Raw genomic sequence first — 7218 nt, 5'->3', positions numbered from 1 at the left:
ACGTGACCTCCTAGCACAGGCAAGTGCAAGATGAAAGATGGCCTTAACATTATTCGACAAGGATATGACAGCCTACCGCTTCGCTCCCAGCATGGCCAGCAAGAAACATCAAAGGCATACTTGAAAGCAGCCAAAGTTGTATACTCCCTGATCTTCGCATCTCGTCTGAACAGGTTAAAAGCCACGCGGTTTTTAAAAGTCATTTTACGACGAATGTTATGCCTCAAATAGAAAATAAAAAAACGCGGTAATAAAAGCTGTCAATCCAAGAGTGAATCACCATCGATACACGTGTGATGTGTTAACACGAACACAAGGCGTATCACAAATCTTTCCTTCTCTCTCACACACCAGTGAACTGCTTTTTATAACAGCGATGTTTTAAATCCCGGAGAGAAAACAAGGCACTAAGATTTGTTAGCACAATCTTGTCATCATGTCAATCCATTGAAATGTTCACTAATACACAGCTGCAGACAGCGATAACCGTTCTTCGCGTCTTACCCAGTCTTTATGGGGGCATCCCTCATTGTATCCTTGGTCCAACAAGTGAACCTCCTAGCAAAGACAACAGGCGTAGCTATTTCATAATGCTGCCTTACTGCAACAATGTCAACAGACGGGGAAAAGTTGCACAACAGGTCGAAACCTACGACAATTCTCGCACACTCTGTGTGATGTTTAAAAATACACATTAGAATGAGACGGAGCTCCACTGATGTCTTGCTATGCACGCCGCCTACTGTGTAGGATTGTAAGGAGTCGATGTAAGCAGCTTAGCAAGTCGGTCGAAGTATTGCGTTCAACTTTTAGCTCAGCAAGTCAGTTCAAGTATTGTGACCAAAGGAGTCTTAACCAGTCCATCTAAGTACTGTGTTTAATGAATTTTACTCAGTTAAAGAAGTATCCAATGACAGGGTTTGAACTCTTCCTTAATTCGTGATAAAAGTCAAAGATGGTGTAACATAGATATGTAGGCCATTGGACTCGTCTACTAACATGAACATGTTATCGTCTGCAATAACAGGTGTTGTAAACATGGAAACTTGGGTATAATTTTTAATGCTATTAAACTGTGGAAAATAAAGATATACAAAGAAAGCTGTGATTGCGAAGAGAAACTAACTGGTCTTTGATTTGATGATGATGATGATGATGATGATGATGATGATTATGATATTCGACCGCAACGTGTCAACAACTATAACGACAAAAGAAGAATACAATTTAATTAATCGCAAACATTACCACCAAAAGTAGCTCTAGCTAAGCGGAGTTCCCATTACATAAAATGAACCTGGCTTGTGCTGCTTTGTGCTCTGATATCATTATACCTCCCCGGTTCTCCAACTCTTACAACTGACACACTACCATACAAGTGAACAAGAAAATGAAATCGCTGTCAGCTGTCACTAGATTGCCAAATGAATGCTTCAATGCAGGGCGCAATATCCGGTTATAAAAAGTCGGTAGGAAATTGATCTTACTAAGAAAGTATCTACGAGGCATCACACACATTCACTCAGCACAACAATGAAGTCGACAGACGCTTTCTGCAAACGCCGGGACCTGCCCGCCATGTAAAGCAGGCAGGGCGACAGCACTTGACAGAGCTGCCTGGTGTTGTCGCACACGAAGCTCTGCCAGCTACCTTCTCAAGCAGACCATATGCAGATTTGCCGCACTTGACAGACCAAACAAAGGCTAGCCTTCATTGTCAGAAAGCTTCAGTCTTTCTCCCTGATAGCCCAAACGTTGGGTAAATAGGTGTTCTGCCTTGGCAAAGGTAAAAAGTGACCATCAAGAAAAGAAAAAAACATGCACACAAACCGACCCATTTTGCCTCCCTTTCAGGTTTTCCTATCATCATTTGCACTGAAATAAAAGTTTCAGTGTACAAAAGATGTCTTCACCTGCTTCACAAGGACACTGTAGTGTGAGAGTTAATGACCGTGTGATCTGACAATTGTTTGAGAACTACCACATTCTTCATGGCGTCCTCTTGTCTGATCTTTCATGGACTTGTCTCATTACAAGACGCTGTTTGCTTGTTTTCATTGCTTGTAAAGTTAAAAGGGAGATAAAACTGATCTTCGCGTTTGCGGACAGCGAAGAATAAGACAAAACACATGATGACAACTATTGCGTTGTAGTTAATAAAAGATATAATATATATAATATAAATTAAACCTGACTCAAGACAAATGGTGAACAAACAAGGGTCAATTCTGAAGCCCGAGGACTGAGAGAACAGGAAAACAAGTAGAATATACGTCAAGAAGAAGGTTGTGAAGCTGACTAAACTCATTTCCTAATGCCAATGAACTTGTCCATATTCCAGTTTCCTTGGTATTGCGCACACACCATGTTCTGCGTGACAGGCGACCTACAAAACGATCACCCAAAACCCTAAAAGAGTTTCAAGAATCGCAGGCTGACAGAAATATGTGACTACCCCAGTGGTCTGAATAAACACCGTTGTTCCGTCACAGCCAGTTCTGTGACAACATCGATTCAAGCCTCTAGAATCGGTAATCTCATTGAACAGTGCGTGCACTTGGACATTTTCACCGTTGCCACACAAGTACGAGGCTTATTCAATAGTTAGGGAACATAATATCACATCAGTCATCATAATTTTATTTTGTAGAACTGACCAACTAAAATTTGTTAGCAAAGATAAATTAAAGCCTATGAAAAGTTTCACGCTGATCTTTTAAAAAAAAAGCTCAGATTAAAGAATGAGGATGACGAATGCATACAAAATGCACGTGTATACTTATTCATAAGTTGGATATTGTGCTGTGACTTTGCTTAGAAACTTGGACAACAGTGAGCAATGAGTGCTGCTTTATACCAGACACTAGTATCTCTTTTTTTTGTCCATTACTCGCGGCCACCATTATGACGCGGCTGCTCCTAGGACCGCTCCCATGACCCACACCACGGTGTTTCTATCAACTGGGATTACCACAGTGTAGATATTGCAAGCCCGTAACATTTGACGAGTACAATTGCGAAGTCGTAGTGAGAGCGCCCAGCGTTGTGACAGGTTGACAATTGCTAGGCCGTGCAGCGTGAAAGACGGTAAGTGTACGGTAAACAGTGAACGACGTACAGTGAACGTCAACTTCACGTTACCAACACAGCGAAATCTCCTAACGCTACTTATTATTTAAAAATGTAACATGGCGTCAAAGTGTACAGAATAACGGCTGTCATCTCTGTGTGCGTGCGCGCGTGCGTGCGCCAAGCTAAGGTGCAAGAAGAGAAAATTCAACAGGAGGCAACAAGCGTTGACAATACATAACGCCTGATAGCAGTTAATATGTGAGGGATGGGTGCGGGTGGGATAATCAGAATCCACTGTTAACGGCACATGAACTAGAATAGGTGAGCCCAATACCCGTCAGACAAGCGACAACGCCCAAATCGCCAGCTGTCTTACCAAGCAGTCTACTGATCCCACCATCTCTATTACTTTCTCGAACATCAAAGCGTGTTAAATTTTCAAAATGCAGCAGATAGCAAGACAGTTAAAAGGTAACTTTCTGAATAATGGATATTTCTGTATTTTCCCATAAAAATATACTACCTGTGCATTTCGACCATACAGCAGGTAAGAAAAACAAGGAGCAAAAACCGTTCTGCACAGGGTCGAAGATCAATATTTGCCTGGAGCGGTCTTTGTCATCAACGCCCCACCAAAATCTCTTGCTCAAGGTTACCCTTTGCCATCCCATGTTTATGCTTGCTGTGTGATGGGCCAACGTGATTTCTACAGTATTTGTTGTTTAGAGAGGACTTTACAAAACATTCATTCTGGTCAGAACTACCTTCCCAACAGTGACTTACAGATGGTGGCCTCCACACACAAAACGTCCTCTTTAAATGAACATATTCTTTAAATAGTTTTATTTAAGTTTTCATGTGAAGCTTTAGTTCCCACCAAATGGCTGAACCAACTTAACTGGTAGTTGATAACTAGTCTTTTAAAAGCAACCTTTTTGCCTTTCAACAAAAATGCACCTTACAACTTACTGCCACTGTCACAAAGAGGTCAAAAATGAAAAGACCAATAATCTCCATGTAATTTTCACTGTCTGTAAAATCCAAGCTTCAATTCTAATACATTGACTGCATTCAGTTAAGAATCAACAACTTGCTTCAGTCCCACTGATCTGACCAACACATATATATATATCAAAATGGCAAATATACATATTTTGAACTTTAAGCTGAAACATTCAAATAATAAACTGTGACCTTTCAACAACATGAAATATGGAAAATTGTGCATTTCTACAAGATTATGTGAAACCGTTAGTATGTGCTATGCTTTCTAAGATGAAAGATTTCTTCCCTTCACTCTACTTGTACAGCCATTGGTGAGAGTTCCAGTGCAAACACTCTTCACAGCTGACCTCTGACATCTGAACTTTCAGCATTTTCTTTGTGTACACAAGAAATCTATTACCTCTTGTACAGACACCTCAACAATTAAGAGAATCCTTCACAAAGTCACATTGCTGGATAGCCAAGAAAATCTTGTTGTGTCAGTTTTTCATCCTCACCAAAATGGCCAACCCTGGCAAAAATCTTCTAGCACATTCTCTTAGCAAATAATGAAGCATGATGAATCTTGTTAAAACATATATGCATGTCATGTTTCACTCACTTAAAAAGTCACTACTGGATCAGGAATGATTCAGCTTTAGCCATATCTTACACTAGGTTTTCTGTCCTTTTTGGTATAAATGAGCTGGTTCAGTGACTCACTATATATGAGATGGATCAATATAGCATCTATTCAGTATAGCATTCCTGACATTTTTATGTGGGTGCAAAATCAATGCTTGACAGGCATACCTATTATCAAGAATGTCTTCTACCATGAATATCATTATCCTGATGATTCAGATGACAAAAATTTTGTCACTATGAAAATTACTAGACACAGATGATAAAATTTATAAAACTTTGCCATATACAAAATTCTTGTGGCCCCACAATCAGCAATATTACAAACACTTATCCACAGTGAAAATTGCCAGGAACATGAAAGAACAGAGAGGAGAAGATGTGAAAAGTAACAGGGTATACCGATTACAATAGGTAAATCTGATAGAGATTGGTTTAAGTCCCCAATGGAAAGCACGTAGAAAAATTCAGGTGACCTTTTACTTTTTTTTTTTTTTTAGGTGTAGCTATCCCAGCAAACAGTTGGGTTGCTATACACGAAAAACTTTAAAGAATGTTTTGTTTTGCTTAAGCTGTTTCAGTTACATTACAAATCAGACTTGCATACCGTGGAACTGATGAGCATCTGTTGAAGATCTGGCTTCACAGTGCGTCTCTTGCCTGCTCGTGTCATGGTAACTCCTCAGTCCCACTGCTATATGGGGACTGCCGGCCGATCGCTGCACCTCGCACAGTAGCCGATCCTGCGCGCCTGATATCGCTAGCCCCACTTGTCTGCTCTACGTTATTTACATCATGTTATCCGCAGAGTAAACTTATGAACTACTAGACACTTCTGTCCATTTCATGCTGAAATTTTCTCGCTTGAAACTTGATCCAAGTGTACAGATGACAAATATAATACAACAGTTCTCAGGCCGCAATCGTTCCAAAACTGTTTTTAGCTTACGGAGTTACGGTCTGTGTGTGTGAGAGAAAGAGACAACGATCACCCATGCCACACGATATTCGAGTTCTATCCATGTTCTATTCCGTATGCCTGTCTGAGGAATGAAGAATAACAGTACACAGTTTCGAACTGATCGGTGCGAATTGGCCAGAGGATATATAGGGTAGCCTGCTCATCCGCTTTAGCACTGCTCTAGCTACAACGCGCGGTGGTAACCATGCAAGGCACTGATGAATGTTCGTGTTCACTGACCGTGGATGAAGACACTGGCGCGATGTTGTCCTCACGGATACTGCAAGGTACCGACACGCGCGTCCTGTTACGGCGTCACTGGGCCTGTCGCGTGCAAGGTGAGAGGAACAGGTAAACAGCTCGCCCCGCCCGCCCCGCAGTGAATACTCTAGATATTGGGGGCTTCCCTGCAGAATAGCGATGACGCTTTGTCATTACCGTCAGTAAAAAGCCAAATCATCCTAACTCATAAACGCACGAGGTATGGAGTTGATACTCCAAGCTGTTTAACATTTTTGGGAAAAAATGCTGACTTCACAAACCGACAGACTCGGAAGACAACAGTCCCGACTGTATTCATACGAATAATAACGGCTAAGCTTTGCTAGTATCGTTATTGAGATGCTAATACATCCCTTTTTGCTATATAGTTACTGGACTGTGATCTGTGCTTTAAAAGTGTACTTTTCATTCCCTTCCTTTATCTAAAACATCCAGGACCTACTGGGAGCGGACGTTTTGTTTGTAACAAGTCCTGAACCGACTGGGCGTTTTAGTCCTGACTGGACTGTGTGTAAATCCTGACAGATTTGTATCGAGGAATTTTTGTAACAAGTCTTGAACAGACTTGGAGTTTTAGTCCTGACTGGACTGAGTGCGATTTTGTATCGTTTGAACATTGCATGTGTTTATTTTTGGTGAGTCTGTGTTTTAATGTTTGAAGAATGGGGAACTTTCTGTATTGGATGAGTATGATATATATGTGTATATTTTATGGATATAGATAGTTAAAAAAGTAGGTATTGGTTTGAGAAGTGGGGAGAATTAGGTTTTGAACTTGCCATTTGTCTAAAGACTGTTTATTTTTTTTCTCCAGGTTTTTTTGTTTTTTTTCTGTTTTATTTGTTCTTCTTTCGTTCATCGTAATCTGCCTGGGGTTCGTCGCCTATCATGATAATTCAAGTGGAGGAGTTTCAGCTATTACAAGTGGAGACTTTGTATTAATTTCAAGGGAGACTATTGTGTTAATTTCAAGTGGAGACTTCATGGGGGAACTGCATCGTCAGAAGGAACATTGGATATTTTGAAACAGTGGAAGAAGCTGTGTTCGGACTGTGGGTTGGAAACTTTGGATTTGCTTTGTGTTTCTTTTTCTTCAAATTATATTTACTTTAAAATTTAAATTGTTGTCGTTTTTATTTAGTTATTTTCCTCGTCTGAAAGGCACTGTAGAGTGCAGGTGACACACATACACACTCAAGCATAAATACAATAGCATAGGAAGATGCTCTACTTTTTATTTGTGTGTGGGGGGGGGGTACTTCAGGCTGACAGTG

This window comes from Pomacea canaliculata, linkage group LG8 (genome assembly GCF_003073045.1).
Source record: "Pomacea canaliculata isolate SZHN2017 linkage group LG8, ASM307304v1, whole genome shotgun sequence".
Classification (NCBI taxonomy): domain Eukaryota; kingdom Metazoa; phylum Mollusca; class Gastropoda; order Architaenioglossa; family Ampullariidae; genus Pomacea; species Pomacea canaliculata.
This window is presented reverse-complemented; position numbering follows the sequence as displayed.